Below are 15,023 nucleotides of genomic sequence, written 5' to 3' on the forward strand. Positions count from 1 at the left end.
TGCAATGGCTCAGAGCTATGACTTCAGCAGGTGACAGCTGATAATTTATGAAGCATTTCATCTTGGCCTGTAGCAGGGATTTTTCTATACTGTAGTGAAAATCAAAACTCAGTTGTAATGAGAACACCATTAGTATCTACACAGAGCTCCCTGCTGAACATCTCCCATTCCTCTGCACCAGTGCATGCTCCACTCTGGCATCACACTTCCACAGTCATCTTCCCCACCACTGGAGTGTGGAGCACCCTCAGGGTGCCAGCTAACCATCATCTTCTTCCAGCACCCTTTCCTCTTCTCCAATGCTGTTTGCTACATGACATTCGAAAGCAAAACAGGCAAGAGCACCCTGACTGATTATGCTCTATCCCACTGGCTCCTGACATCTTTTCACTTGGAAAACAATGAGATACTGACTGTGGCTGGGGAAACTGGGACCTGCTGGGTGAGTTACACAGCAATTATATCCATTTCAGGATAACTCAGGTACACATCATTAGTCTTGGTGTATCATTGATTTTATTGCAATTAAATCCTGGAGGTTTCAGGCTTGGATGAAATGTCAAATATCAATTAAAACAAAAAAAAAATCTCAGACATTCACAAAATAGATGGTTCCTGGAGATGCTTTAGTAACTCTTCTGCCCTCCCCTGCTTTTTGATCATCAGCTCCAATGAACATCAAACTGAAATCTGCCTCTCATAGTATAAAAATGTCATCCAAAATGGCTGCAAATCACTAATACTTCAACCTTACCTGCTAAATTTATGCACCTTAGCTATACACAGGGAGAGATAGATATGCTGTGCCAGCGCAGGTCAAGGACAACACGCTAGGTAAAAATGTAGTAGTAAAATTATAGTACATAATAGGAGATGCTTCTCAGGAGTGAGACAAGCTTTGACACAGAGGAAAAAATAAGGTAGTGCAGCTGATGCCTTTCTGTCCCTCCTTACTAGTGCTGGTGTCTGAGCTCTGTGAACCACTTGTGTTGACTGGGGCTTGTCTGTGGACTTAATGCAAAAGGCCATGCTGGCCGATGCTAAAAGCCAGGCTCTGGGCTGGAAGATCCCATAATCCTGTTCTTACCTCCTTGACTTTCCTGTGTTGGGTGAATGTGTCATCCAGACCCTTCACTGGGAATTAGATCCATTTGTTGTGTTAACTGACCCAAGAAGAGCTCACTACACCACTACCACTATCATGCTCACACAGGAGAATCTGTGTTGGCTTCCAGTGCACAGGTGCAATCTATCGTCCACATCCTAGGAACAGCTTCTCTCCCTTCTTCTGCTCCTGCATGGAAGAAAGAAACAGTATTTTCATAAAGGACGTGTTAAACATCACTGATTGGGCTTGAGACATCTAGAGGGTGAACATTTAAAATACTCATCTTGTGCTTATCTTGTTAGACACTGTTTGAAAACCAATAGTTTACTAGCTGTGTTTGTTGTTTTCTCATTTAATTAGGGACTTAGCTCAACGTTCCAGTATCAACAGAGCCAGCAAATATTTAAATGAGATTGGCATGCTTATTTCTTCATTGCTTTGCTAGAGGGGGAGAAGACACTTTAGTGTCTGTCTTTCCATTTAATATTTTATAACAAAGCAAAAGAGTCATGTTATTTAAATTGTCCATGTGTGTGTTGAAAAGAAGGATGGTAGAAAGCAAGGCAACAGGAGGCTAAAACACCTTGTCTCTGCATTATATGGGAACACAGCTGGATTATAGCAAATTGATGTCCTAAGCAAAATACAACACAGAGTCCCCTGAGGCTTTCTCTGCTCCCCCAAGGACATGCAGCATCTCCACTGCTACACAGAGCTGCACTGACAGGGGAGTTTTCTTCTCTGGCAGGCAGAGGCTTACCCACCACCCACTTCTGGCAGCATGCTGCCACCCATGGGGACATCCAACAGCATTTTCCTGGGCCAGGGTAGCGTGGCCTGAGATGTCATAGTCCTCCAGCAACACCTTCCAGCAGCAGTGCAGTTCTCTTGGCTTTTAAAGTTTGCACTTTAATTTGCCTTGGGCTGGTCTTCAGAGTGCCAGTGGGCTCAGGCATCATTGCATCCATTGTGCACTCATCCTTCATGGATTTTCCTTCTGACCCTGAGATCTAGAGATATGTATGAGATTCTGTTCAGATGCAGTCATGCAGCTCCCAGACAGGGAGACTGAGATTTGCACCCAGTAGCAGAGGCACCATATCTAGCATGGGGGCAGTTGGGAGCATTTGCTGTGGATCCATTTCATAGAGGGTGAGATGTACCCCAGCTATGAACAGAAAGTACAGGTGGCAGCAGTGGCAGACCCTTGCAAGGCTGGGCTTCTTTCCTTCATTCCAGCATCCCCCTGGCACACTGAAAGATTGGGAATGGAAGACTGCTTCAGATGTAAAGCATCCATTTGTATTTAATAGCTAGCATTGATTTCCAATTTCATATCTGCTGCACAGTAGCCACTGGCCACATTAAAATTCATCATCGTCTTCACTGCACCTTCCAATTCAGACTCTACCATCACCTTTAATGAATCAATCCATGTCAGCATACAATGTATATTTTTTAACTATTCTCAGTGACTTTATGAAGTTAAATCAGCTGGACTTTGAACAGCCTGATTTTAGTTTGTGGGTCTAGGAAGATTTTAATATAAAACAAACTGTTCAATTACATGTTCAACCTGTATTGAAAAACTTGGTATTGGACTACTCTCTGTCCTTAAACCACACATGTTTAATGCATGATAATAGTATTTATCCATTATCATGAAGCTTTGCTGCTCCTTAAAGCAACGTGGAAAACACCGATTGTCTGTGTTATTCTTTGCCAGTGTTTAGGTGCAGCTCTCTGCATTGGTCACTCTACCCAAATTATGAGCCTGCACCAGCCCAGTCTGCCCAGGAGCTGGATATTTGGAAGGATAAAGGGAACCCAGGTTTATTTGTTCCAGAAAGGGAAGCAAATTATTAGTTCATGGCTCTGTAGCTTTGCAGCCAGCATTAGGGTTTGTTTCTGTGTCAGAGGGTTGCCGACCTTGCTATCCAATGGCCTTGCTGGTAACACCAGCGGAAACACTGGGAATGTCAGTGATGCAGAAGAAGGTGACCTGGGGATTTTCCAGCCTGCAAAAAGAAATGTGGCATCTTCGGCCCAGGGATCAATAGAGGCTGCTGCTCGCTTTGTTCCGCATGACCTGGAACCACCCTGCTTTTTTCACCTTGTTTCAGGGCAGCGCTGAGGCATGTGTCAGTGTGTGGTCTCCTCAAAGGCTTATGCAAGGAAAAGGTTGAAATCTTCATTGCAAAGGATTGTGAAAGACTCTGACAACTGACAGCAGCAAACTCACTTGGTTGCTTGGTGCCACGTGTAAATGAGGTTTTTTGTTTGCAGAAGGGCAGCTCTGCTTTTATCATGTTCTCCTTCAAGAGATTAATTCTCCCTAGATTTAATGTTAGCACAGTGAGTCGAGAGATACTACTCATCAATTAAAAATTCAATAAAAATAAACTGTCATTACCATAATCCTTCAGACTGGGAAACACGGAGTCGAGGGCTGTACCATCCTGGCCTGTGACAAAAGCCCCAAAGACTGTCAGCTGTGGTGTTAATTGATTGGTGTCATTTATAAGTAATCTAACAATCCTGAATAATTTATTTTGCAGTGGCATGTGCTGAAAATATACAGCTGCCAAGATATTTGCACAGATTCAGGAGAAATAGTGCTAAACAGGGTGCAAGGCAAAGATTAAGATTCAGTGATCTTCTTAGGAGTACTTTATCACGTGCTCTGCTCTCCAGTGCTTTTATTACAGCAGTAGTGTATAGATCTGACAATAGGAATGTATAGACCTGGGTGGCCAACACTTACAGGCTCGATATTCTCTTTCACAGCAGATTGCCAATAATGAACTTTAAAAGCGAGGAAGGTGGAAGCCAAGCAGGAAATACACAGTGCTGAGGACAGCCCTGCCGAACCACAATAAAAATTGACTGCTGTGTTTCCACAACAAGGATGCTGATGATGGGAAAGAGTCGAATGATTTAATCTCTCTCCAGCCAAAATGGAATAAAAACTCTTGCCATTGCCTGAGCAGGTTTTCCAGGGGTCACCTCGTGGGGAGTGACTCTCGTCAATACACATTGTTTTTACAACTGCATGAGAAGCCCCAGCTGACACACTTTGAAATGAAGAGGAAGCACCCCAGAGAGCCTGAAGGACTGAAGAGTCTGGTAGCCAAAGCCAAATCCCTTCCCTTATGGATGCACAAATGAAAAGTTCATGTGAGCTCTTATTTGCTCAGGCAAAGCTGCCATTACAGCGAAAGGCTGACGATCTGGGCCTTTTTCAAGTCCACATCACCCCTCACCCAGGATGAATCCTACCCTCACAGGCCAAGCCCTGCTCCTTTTAATTTCTCTAAAGGGCAGAAGGTTTGTCCCTAAATTCCATTTTGCTGGAATGATTAACTGCATTTCTGGGAGTTGCTTTGTAAAATTGTGTATGTGCATTGTAACTGAACCCTAATGCATGTTTGCAAAAGAACATGGAACTCAACCCCAAAACACACAAGATGAAAGGATGGGCTCCTTACAACATCATTTCTGTGCTGTATCAAATTTTAAAAGTAGAGAGTTTTATTCTTGAAACCAGATTCATGTGGCTAGCTTAAAATTGCATTTGTACAAAACATTTGTATTTTAACAAGTGTGGCAGGGTGGGGGATTTTTTCCTGAACATAAGCTTTTGAAGTGAAATGATCATGCGGAAATCCTAACTTTCATTTCACAAAGTTTTTGGTTCTTCAATCTGCTCTTGGAATGGAGCCTAAAAATACAACCAAATATAACTAAATGCCTCAGAAAGTAGAATGGCAGGAAAAAGAGCATACAAACTTTTATTTTAAAATTCTTTTTTTTTCTTCCTCCTGTCTTAGACCCCATTTTGGGACCAAGAGGGTGAACCTACTAACCCTGAGTACAATGAGCTCTGCCATCTCCGTGGGACTTTTCCATCTGCACTGCATTTTGAGAACCATGCTTGTTTGAGGAGAATGCTGACTGCAGGCAGCAAATCCCATTTTGCTCCAGAGAAGTTAACAGAGAGCTCTCCCTGACTTCAGTCAATGCTGGATAACATCCAAAGAGAGTGAGGGCAGCAGGGAATATACTTGTTATCATTATTCATGTTAGTTGTGTAAACAGTGCTCACTTGTGACTGAAAATATGTGACTTTTTTCCTATAATTTTAAGGGGGAAAAGACATTTACCAAGAAAATAATCATTACTGCACACTGCTCATTTTTTCAATTGCTCTGCATGTAAAAGCATGCATTGGTACAAATACAACTGATCTGGTTAAGTGTTTTTAATACACCAGGGAGTAAATTGTTTGGGATGAAAGAAATTCATTATCCACAGTTTGCAGGGCTGAAAGTCTGGCTGTTTTAATGTTACTGCCGAGTAAAAAATTTAAAAGTGCATGCTGTGGCAAGCTGAATGTGTCTTTAGATTCTAGTCTAGTACACTAAGCATATTAATTAGATTACTGCTCACTCTTTCAGTAGTGCTGAACCCCCAACATGGTTAGTCAGATAACTAAAGGTAATCAGCCAAAGAACAGACAATTTTCCCTAGATTATTTTTCCATTAATTTAATTCACAATGGGAAAATCTCATGGTTTCCTTCTAGAATAGGGATGGGCAAGGCATAAGTGGTAAAGACAGAATATCTGAAGAGGTCACAGATGAGCCCAAGAGCTGATGTATTTGCCCTGGAGGCAGGGAGTGTCTCAGGCTGTGGACTGCAGCAGCATGTGTGCTCCCACTCCAGGCTGTGCAGGTTAGACCCTCTCCTCCCCCTGCAAACAGAGGCCTCCTCTACACAGCAAACACAGCCAGGCCTTACACAGACCTTGAGTGTTTGGACAAGAGATTCTGCGATAAAAACTAAAGGACCTTCTCAACTAGGCTTGCACATCAGCTTTTTTCTCTAGGACCTTTGGTTTTGTCCATACTACCCTCCAGCTTGTGCATGATAAAGGAGAGAGAGACATATTTATTTACTTACTTATTTGTTTGATTTCACCCCTACTTTGGCAAAGCTTCACGATTCAAAAAACTCAACTTGCAATATCTGAAGCAATTCCTCTTCATTAATACCATGGGAGGAACATCTTGAGAAATTAAATGTTTCCCACCTGGGCTTTTGTATGAGGCTGCTGCCAGATCCCCTTTGAGCCCTGGGGTCAAGACATTGAAGACAAATCATTTCCAGTTCATTTCAAAGCTTTGTGTGGTGGGATGGCCCATGGTTAAGCATACAGCTCTTTTTATAAAGTTAGGTTTGAAAGTGCTCAGTTAGTTGGCGTCAAAAGAAATTAATTTCTAAGATTATTTTTTTTTAATAGCCCCAGTCTGTCTTTTTAGAAAAGACTGCTGGATGATATGGTTGTAAAGCTATGGCATTGCTGTGCACAGCTTGCACTAGAGATGAGATAGAGCTGTAGAATTCCTATATAAGGTTTGTGACTGCCTTGGAAAAATTGTATCCCTGTCAATAAGGCCCTAACATAAGAGCTCCCTGCAGCTCTCTGCCTTGCCCTCTGCCAAAATGTGCCACCCCTGCAGCAGAGCTGGTTAGGAAGCCATGCCTGCACTGCAGGGCTGGGCTGAGGCAGCAGGGAGAGAGCTGGGCCAGTGCTGATTGCAGCTGACAGCAGCAGCCCTGAGGGGCCCACGGTGGCTGGGAGGAGCGGGAGAAGCCTCAAGGGAGCTGAGCCAGGAGCAGGACCCCATTGCAAGGCTGGGCTGGCTGCTCAGCCAGCACTGTCACCAACAGCTGCCAGCATCAGTCCTGCACTGGAGGGAGCTGCTCTCATAGTGTGAGGGTCTGCCTGCACCTCAGCTGCCCCAGTTAGCTGGCTGCTGGGTAACACAAACTGCAGATGAAGAAAAATTAGCAGCATCACATCCACAGAAGTACCCACAGCACCAGCCCACCTTTCTCTCCTCCCAGGATGCCATCCTGCCTGGTTCCCCAGGCTCACCCAGGAGCTAAATTAAATTAAGCACCCTACAGACATTCCCAGGCAGCCCCTGCAATTTTCTGTTTAGGAAAACCCTGCATTTCATCATGAACCCAGTGATGCTGCCCGAGCTCAGCATGTCCCTGAGTGAAGCCCTTTGCTGAGCTCAGGTGGCTTTGCTATCCCTGCAGCTAAAGGCACCTTGGCAGAGATGCTGCAGGGACCTGAGGTCACTGTGTATTGGTGGCACTTCCTTGTGCAGCTCTGGAGTTACTGCCTGGCCCTGAGCTGGGCTGCACATTCACATGGTGAATGGGAACAAGGGCTGGACAGAGAGTGTGTCTCTCATCAGTATTTGAGCCTCACATCTCTTTCACTCCCTTTCTAACTGAAGGGGATGTTTTGCACTTGCACAGAAGATGATAAAACCAATGAAGTGAAAAGCCATTAATTTGGATGTATCTTGTCTCAGTTTCTGGGTACCTACACAGAGGTGCTGGGCTGTGACTGACACTCATGGCCAGGAGCCGGCACCATTCCAACAAGCATCAGTGGAAAAGTGGTGCCTCACAAACCCTATCTGGGAAAACAGGCAAGCAAACCCAAATTTAGAAACAAAAAGTAGGGGCACACAAAGCTAGTAGTGATGGTAAAACTGAAGGAGGCTGTGTCTGCTAAGGGCTGCACTGGTGCTAAGCCTAGGGCTCACAGAGATCAAAATTTTTGTCATATGTTTCACTAATCCTAGTTTGGGGGCTCCTTGGTTAAAATCAAGTGGAAAGCCTAAACATAAACAGGTGCAGAAGTGCTTCACATACATGCCTCAGTCAGATTTTTTTTTCAGACCCATCCTGAGAAACTGGGTTTGGGCAAGCAGGGGTAGAGGAAGAAGGGTGTCCTTTCCCTGCTCATGCAGTATGTTCTCTAAGGTCTGTTCTTCTGTCTGCTTCCCTGAGTGTACTCAGAAATGCAGAAACCTCAGTAATTTTGGTGTCCTGACCTGGTATCACTGCCAGTTTTATCTCCAGCCCCCTGCTCCAAAGGCTTTGGCATTTGCTATTGCCAAAGATGACTGTCCTGTCCTCTTCCCCTGGTCTGTCCAGCTGGACAGAAGGCTGCAGGATTTGTTCCTTCATGAAGAAAACAATAAGGAGCTGAAAATGCAGTGCCTGTTTGCTCTGTTAGTGCCAGCAGTGCCCCAGGGGGATGCCATTTCACACAGGAGAGTCATGTGAAAGCATGGCCCTGCTTCAGCCTGAAGCTGCAGCCCTGGCCCTTACCAGGTACTGACTACCTATGAGGACAATAGCAAAAGGAATTTTGTTTGCTGAGCTAATGACAGACTTTATTATAGAGCAACTGTACCATACCAAACATGTTTAATAATTAAGCAATGAGATATGACAAGAGGCAAATTCCAGCACAATTTTTACGTGCCTTGGATTGTACGATAAGGCTGAAGGCCAAGGAATTTTAAACAGATGCTCAAACTATTTTGCATTTGAATCACCTATTCCGTCTACTTTTCCACACTCTTTAGCACAATGGTGCTATTCCATCATAAATATTGTAAGCATTAAATTTCTTATGGTCAGAGACCTTGGAATCTGTTCTCCAAGTGATATATGTGTATCACTGGCATGCAGAACATGGAATGCACCCCTTTGTCCATGATTAAGTCTGGAATTGATTTTCAGACCACAGTTAACAGGTCTGAAAAATAGGTTTGCTGATGGAATTGCTGACAGATTAACTATGTCGATGCAAGGGAACATCAGCTCAGTGTCATGGTTGCTAACTCTCAAATATTTTTCCTTACGCCTTAAAAAAGAAAAGAACTTGAGATTTTGAGACAATGCTTGTTCTTATGTGCTGCAAATTTGATAAGAGTTCTGTTTACTTCATACTTGTCTCTCTCCTTTAGAACTTGAACACATAATTATGAAATGCAATCATTTCCACAGAAACACCACACTAATGCAGCATCAGTTCTGAGACTTTAATCCTGTAAAATCAGGCAAAGACAGACTGAAGAGTCTCACAGTAGATTTAAAACAAGATCTTTGTGGTGTGTTTTGCAAGGACTTTCTTTATGCAGAGGACATAATACTGGGTAGTGTGACGTACTGTACAGCAAATATTTGCTTTTGAGATAAGCATGGAGGCTTGAAATGTCTTATGAGCTAATTGAAATGAATAAGGCTGAGCTGGAATTCAGGGTGAGATGTGTGTGGCAGCAATGGGGAAGCTGCCCAGCTACTTTGCCACTTCTTCTCTGAAGATCAAACCTCTGGTTGACAAGATACTGTAGCTTCGGGCTGCTGACCCCTCCCCACCTCTGCTTTGGGGAATCCATACCTGCTGGAATAATATAAGCCATTCCTGGTGTTTATAGGTTTACTAATATTTAAGAGTGTGTACTTCATCAGGACAATTAAAAGTAGAATTATGCTCTTTGGAATGGCTGGAATATGTTGTTCAGAGGAAAAAGTGCAAACTTCAAAATTAAATGTTGAACATTCTGTAATGTAGTCACTCACATATGTCTGTAATGTTCATTAGAGACACCAAAATGTAATTGTGATTCCTGCCCTCAAAAGCTTCCACTTGAGCAGACACCTGAAGTTTGGGGTGCACTGGAAACTCATAGGAGGCAGCCTCATCTCAAGGCAGAGCCACCATGCAAAGACCAGCTGTGGCCGTGTGGGAGGGGGGGGACACAGACCAAGCTGATGGTCACCAGTGCCACCTCAGCACTGGTGAAGATCTGATTACCATACAGAGGGGCAAGGGTGAGGAAAGAAGGCATCAATTAAGATGTGATCATCTGACTGTGTGGTTACGTATTTGCACATCTTCCTGTGTGCTCAGCCAGCTGTGTGTGTAGAACATCTGGAGTTGTGAGGCAGAGTACAGCTGGGACATGGTCCTTTCCTGATTCCTGCAGATAATCAGCTTTTGCCCTGAGGCACTACACTTTGCGAAAATCTTCCTCAAATCCAATTTTAAACAGACTGTAAGATCATACTGCAACACTGGTTGGCCAGGACAGCATATAACTCCAGGCATGATGTGTGCCTTGCAATGCATTTCACTGGCATAGTGAAGAAAGAAGGCAGTTATATTAAAAACAACTACAGCCATGTCTTTCTATGGGGCTATTCTTTATATTATATTTAGATATCTAAACTTTTATCATTTTCTTGAATAAGTAAGGGCTGTTTCAAAGAAGCTTGAGGAAAATGGCTGCATTTTAATACAGTCTAATTGACTTTTATGGTTATCTCTGAGGATTCCTGGTCGTAAAAGCTAATTAAATTATACTGATCTACATATTCAAGAACCATTCTATTTCTTACCCTTGAAAGAAAAAAAAGAAAGCCAACCAAACTGGAGGGTTATACTCATGATTAGAACATGTCAGTTTGATTTGCTCACTATTACAGGATATATTTAACTTTCTTGAACAAGTAACAGTCCTTATGAGTTTGAAGAATGTTGGTTAAGTGATTTCAGATCTCTCATTCTGCAAATGTAGAAAGATCTGTACACTCAATTTACAATTCTACGTTCGTTTCATAATTCCCAAGTGAAAAAGTTTAAAAAAAGGCAAAAGTAAATCATCTGAATCTGCATGATAGGGTCTTTTTATAAAGTAGACTTTTTGCATTTTCTCCATTATCTTTATTATCTTTTTTTTTAGGTGTCCATTTTTTTATTTTTACCTTTTAGTTCCATGCACCTCGTAAGAGATACTGACTTATTTGTATTAACAGTTAAACATAGGAGGCAACCTCATCTAATCTGTAAAAATAATACTGTAAAAAATTGCTATTTTTTTATCTGAACTCCTGTTCTTTTTCTGCATTTATTACCTGCACATTGCCATATTTCCAAGATATTTAAGTACCAAACAAACCAGATGAGTGCTGAGTAAGATTTTATGAAGTAGGCAATATTTCTCAAAGTCTTAGTAGAAGTTTAAAGCTATCTTTCAGCACCTAAATACCTTTCAAAACACAGCCTAAGGCAATAAGAAAAAATTCTCTCTTAGAATCATGGCCATTTGCCCTGACAGAAATTGCAGAAACCAGTTCCTCTAGAGTTGGTATTCATATATTTCAACCCTTTTATTTAGAGGCCTTCTGACAAAATGCACCATACTGATCTATGCCTAAATGCCTTAATCCAGCTAAAAGCAGCACAGTGCACACTAAAGAGTGTTCAAGAATTGCCCAGCAGTAGCTGAGACTCCAGCAGGTTCTACCCACCATGGCAGGGGACATGAAATGCTCTAGACACCAGACTGAAGTGGCAACATCCTCATTCTGCTTTTTCTGTTATGAATGGCTGAACAGCTCTGACCATCTCTTTCACCTTCTGCTGTCTCTCCCCCCTTCTCTCAACTTCTGTGGCTCCAAGTATTCGGGGCACTGCTGTTACCATCTTGTTTGTATCTGAGAATTGCCTGGCAATGCAAGGCACAAGCATTGTCATTTCTACCACTTTCCCTTACTGCTGACCCACTCGTTTTTCCCAGCTCCAAGCAGCTTTTAAAAACACTCCTAACATGATTTTTAAAATGTTCATTTACTAAACATAGAGCAGTAACAAGAAGACAGCAACAAACCAATGCAGTTTGCACCAATAATTATCAGCACCATCAAATCCCTCTGTGAAGACCCTCAGAGCTGTGGGAGTTTGTAATGAACATGAAAACCTAAAGATCTCTTCCAACTAGAAAAAAAGAAAAAGAGGAGCCAATTTGTCAAAAAAAAAGGAAAAACCCCCACCTTTTTCTACAATGTCATGCAAAAAACTTACCAGTGGTTTGCAAAGCACCATGAACTTTGAAAGAATAGCATGTGAACAAAAGGAGGTAAGGCTTCTGCTGCTTTGCTAATTTAACCAAACTGTGAAAGGAAATGGTGAGGGGCCAGCCTAAAGATTAGTCTCTGCCTGTGTTTCATACTGTTTAAGACCTTACTGAGCAACAGGTGCCACTTCTTTAACAGGAGTTGTTAACTAGCTATTAGCCATGTTAGGCTGAAGAACTGGGGTCTACGTTTCTTCAGCAAGGACAGACCAAAGCAAGAATATTGTGAGACAAAGAATAAGGACTCCCACTGAAACATGCACCTCTCACATTCTTGTCAGCATGCACATACAGCACCACAGTGGCACCACAGCCACCCACTCTGCACTGCCTTGTCTACTCTGAATTACATAAAATTCAGGATTCTGAGCATTGTCTGAGATGTTACTGACAAAAGCAGACATTTCCAGATGCAAGAGGTCCCTGTTTACAGAGACCATACCCAGCAATGCTTCTCTGCAATCCAGCTGGGGAGTTGCAGTCCCAGCTCCTGCCAGGGCTTCCCCAGGATGCTGCTGGGCCAGCACCTCCCTGCGGGGCCTGCAGGGTCCCACCAGGGGGACAGGCAGGGCAGGACTTCACCCCAGGCAGGGAGCAGGGCAGCCAGGGGCAGCTGGGCTCCACCAAGGACCCAGATCACTGGCGCCTCGGTGGAGGTGGAGAGGCAGGTCCAAGGGCCAGCCAGTCTAAAGGTCCTTGAGGGTCAAGAGGGTCCATTACTGGGCAAAGCCATAGGCCAGCATCACAGCTCAGATGGAAGTGTAAAATCACAGGCTAAAATGGGGCCCATGGGCAGAGGTCTGGTCCCTGGAGAGGCAGGGCAGGGACAGTGAGGCTGTTAGTGCACCCACAGTGTTTATCAGTCAGGAAACCTTGCTTACTCTGCTCTCCTTGAGGATCTGGGGATTTTCCTGTGGTCTTCATGCCTTTCCTGTCTTCCCAGGATTTCTGTCATCTTTCTTGCTGAAGTCCTTGTAGGCACACAGATGCACAACAGAGGTTATCTCCTGCACTGTCCTCTTGCATCAGCACACCCTTGGGCATTCCCACTCCAGCCCCACTGTGACTTCAGTAGGGGTGGAGGTCCCTTCCTTTCTGCATGAGCTGGTAGCTTTTTTTAGGTTTATCTTGGAGGAAAAGCAGCTGATTATGCTCACAAAGTTTAACCCAATTCAGAAAAATATTAGCAGGGGTCAAGCAATCTCAGGTACGTATGTCTTAGTTGTATTTACCTAACAGCAAGCCCTTCAGGTTCTAACAAACAGTAACAATTCAAGGGTCAGGTTTCAGTAGTGAATTTGTGCACATAAAAAGAAAGTGTATCAGCTCTGCAAGAGGTCTGGTAATCCAGAATATCTTTGTTTTCACCTGGGAAATCTGAGCCCCAGGTTTGTCCTCAGCAGGGCTGAGCTGCAGGTGCTGCTGACAGTTGTAGCAGTGTGTGCTGTGCCTCTCCAGAGAATCTGAGTTCTCATCAGGCAGGTCAATAAATATGGCTGATAGATTTTAATTGACTCGTTTCACAGACCCATTACGTCCGTGTTCATAAATGGATCACTAGGGAAGAGATTCACAACATTTCTTATTAAAAATGTCTGAAGCTGTTCACCACCACTTTGCCATAATACAGAAGGAAACTGCTCCAGACAGAGGTATTTCTTTTTAGCAAAGCTGCTCACCTGTGCTGTTTGATCTAAGGACAGTTATCTGGCATTAGCACACAGGATCTGATAAACAAGGGTGCATAATAAGATCAGAGCCCATGGTGCTGACAGCAACATGGTCCATCCACAAAAACTTGCACAGTGCTTAGTGAGCACCCAGAGGCCATGCCCCACTGATCATATTCTGCTTCTAATCTCCCACACACCCTCACCCACAATATTGCTTCACTGTTATGTCCTTCCCACAAGGCACCACAGTTTCTGTAACAATTGATTTTTGTGGCTCAAATGCATTTCTGAATGCAAAACCAGATTGCAAAAGAACTGCTGAGGCAATGGCAGTCACTGCTTTGGATTCCTGCACAGATATCTTCTTCTATGCACCCCTGAGAACAAGGGGAAGTGTGCCCTTCTAGCACAAGGGCTGTAATGTAACTAGAAAATTTTGTGATCTTCTAGGAAAATGAAAGTTTTACAAGTCATCAATTTACTGTCTGATTGTACAATGCCTGAGTGACAAGAGAGTACCAGTTTTTAAAAAGCAACTCATATTTGGAAACCTCCCTTCCTATTGGATTTGGGGTATACTGGTCACTTAAACAGGCTTTAGGAACCTAAATGCCCTTTAGGGTCTAGTGCTTGGATGTTTCTTGTCAGATAATGGCCAGCCCACAGGGATTAATGATATGGGTTTGACACTAAATTCATTAATCCTGAAACTAGGTATGAAGGTGATGGGGAGGATTCTGTGCAGGACAGACAAACCTCCTCCTCCTGCATCATCCAGGTGTTACAAGTACATCAAACCATGGTTCATCTCTCAGGAGCTCAGTAGCCCCTATTAAAATTCTGGTACTGATCATAAGGATGTTTCTATGGAGACATCTAAATCCAGAAAAAAAATTTAATATGTTGACCACTACCACAGCTGATCTGTAGTGTGCCAGAGAGAGAAGAGGTCTTCATACCAGGAATGATGGTCTTTGTACCAGACCTTCTTTAAGTAGCACATGAGAAAGCAGCTCTGTCTCTCAAAACCCTAGAGTTTAAAGCTAGGAAAAGATGCAGCAGATAGGCAGAAGAGAAGACAGGAGAACAAATTTAAGGAAATGAAAAGGCAAATATTTGTCAGTCTACAAGGTCTCATGCAAACTTATGGAGATAATATGGAAAAAGGAGAGTTTTAAAGGAGAACTGAAGAGACATTGTGAGGCAGCTATGCAGATGTTTCAGAGAGAGCTTCTCTTGAGTGTTTGGGACAGCACAGACAGAGCATGCAGGCATGAGTTAAAGAGCCAGCAGGAGGCCATGGGTATTGGTACAGCCAAAGGCACAAATGGGCTCCTCAGCCCTGAAGGAGGTGGTAGGTGGGATGAGGATAAGCTGTGCTTCTCCCTGACCCCCAGCCAGGCACAGAGGGAAGGTACCAACAGAGACACTCCCTTAGAGCGTTA

Source organism: Molothrus ater, chromosome 5 (genome assembly GCF_012460135.2).
Source record: "Molothrus ater isolate BHLD 08-10-18 breed brown headed cowbird chromosome 5, BPBGC_Mater_1.1, whole genome shotgun sequence".
NCBI lineage: Eukaryota > Metazoa > Chordata > Aves > Passeriformes > Icteridae > Molothrus > Molothrus ater.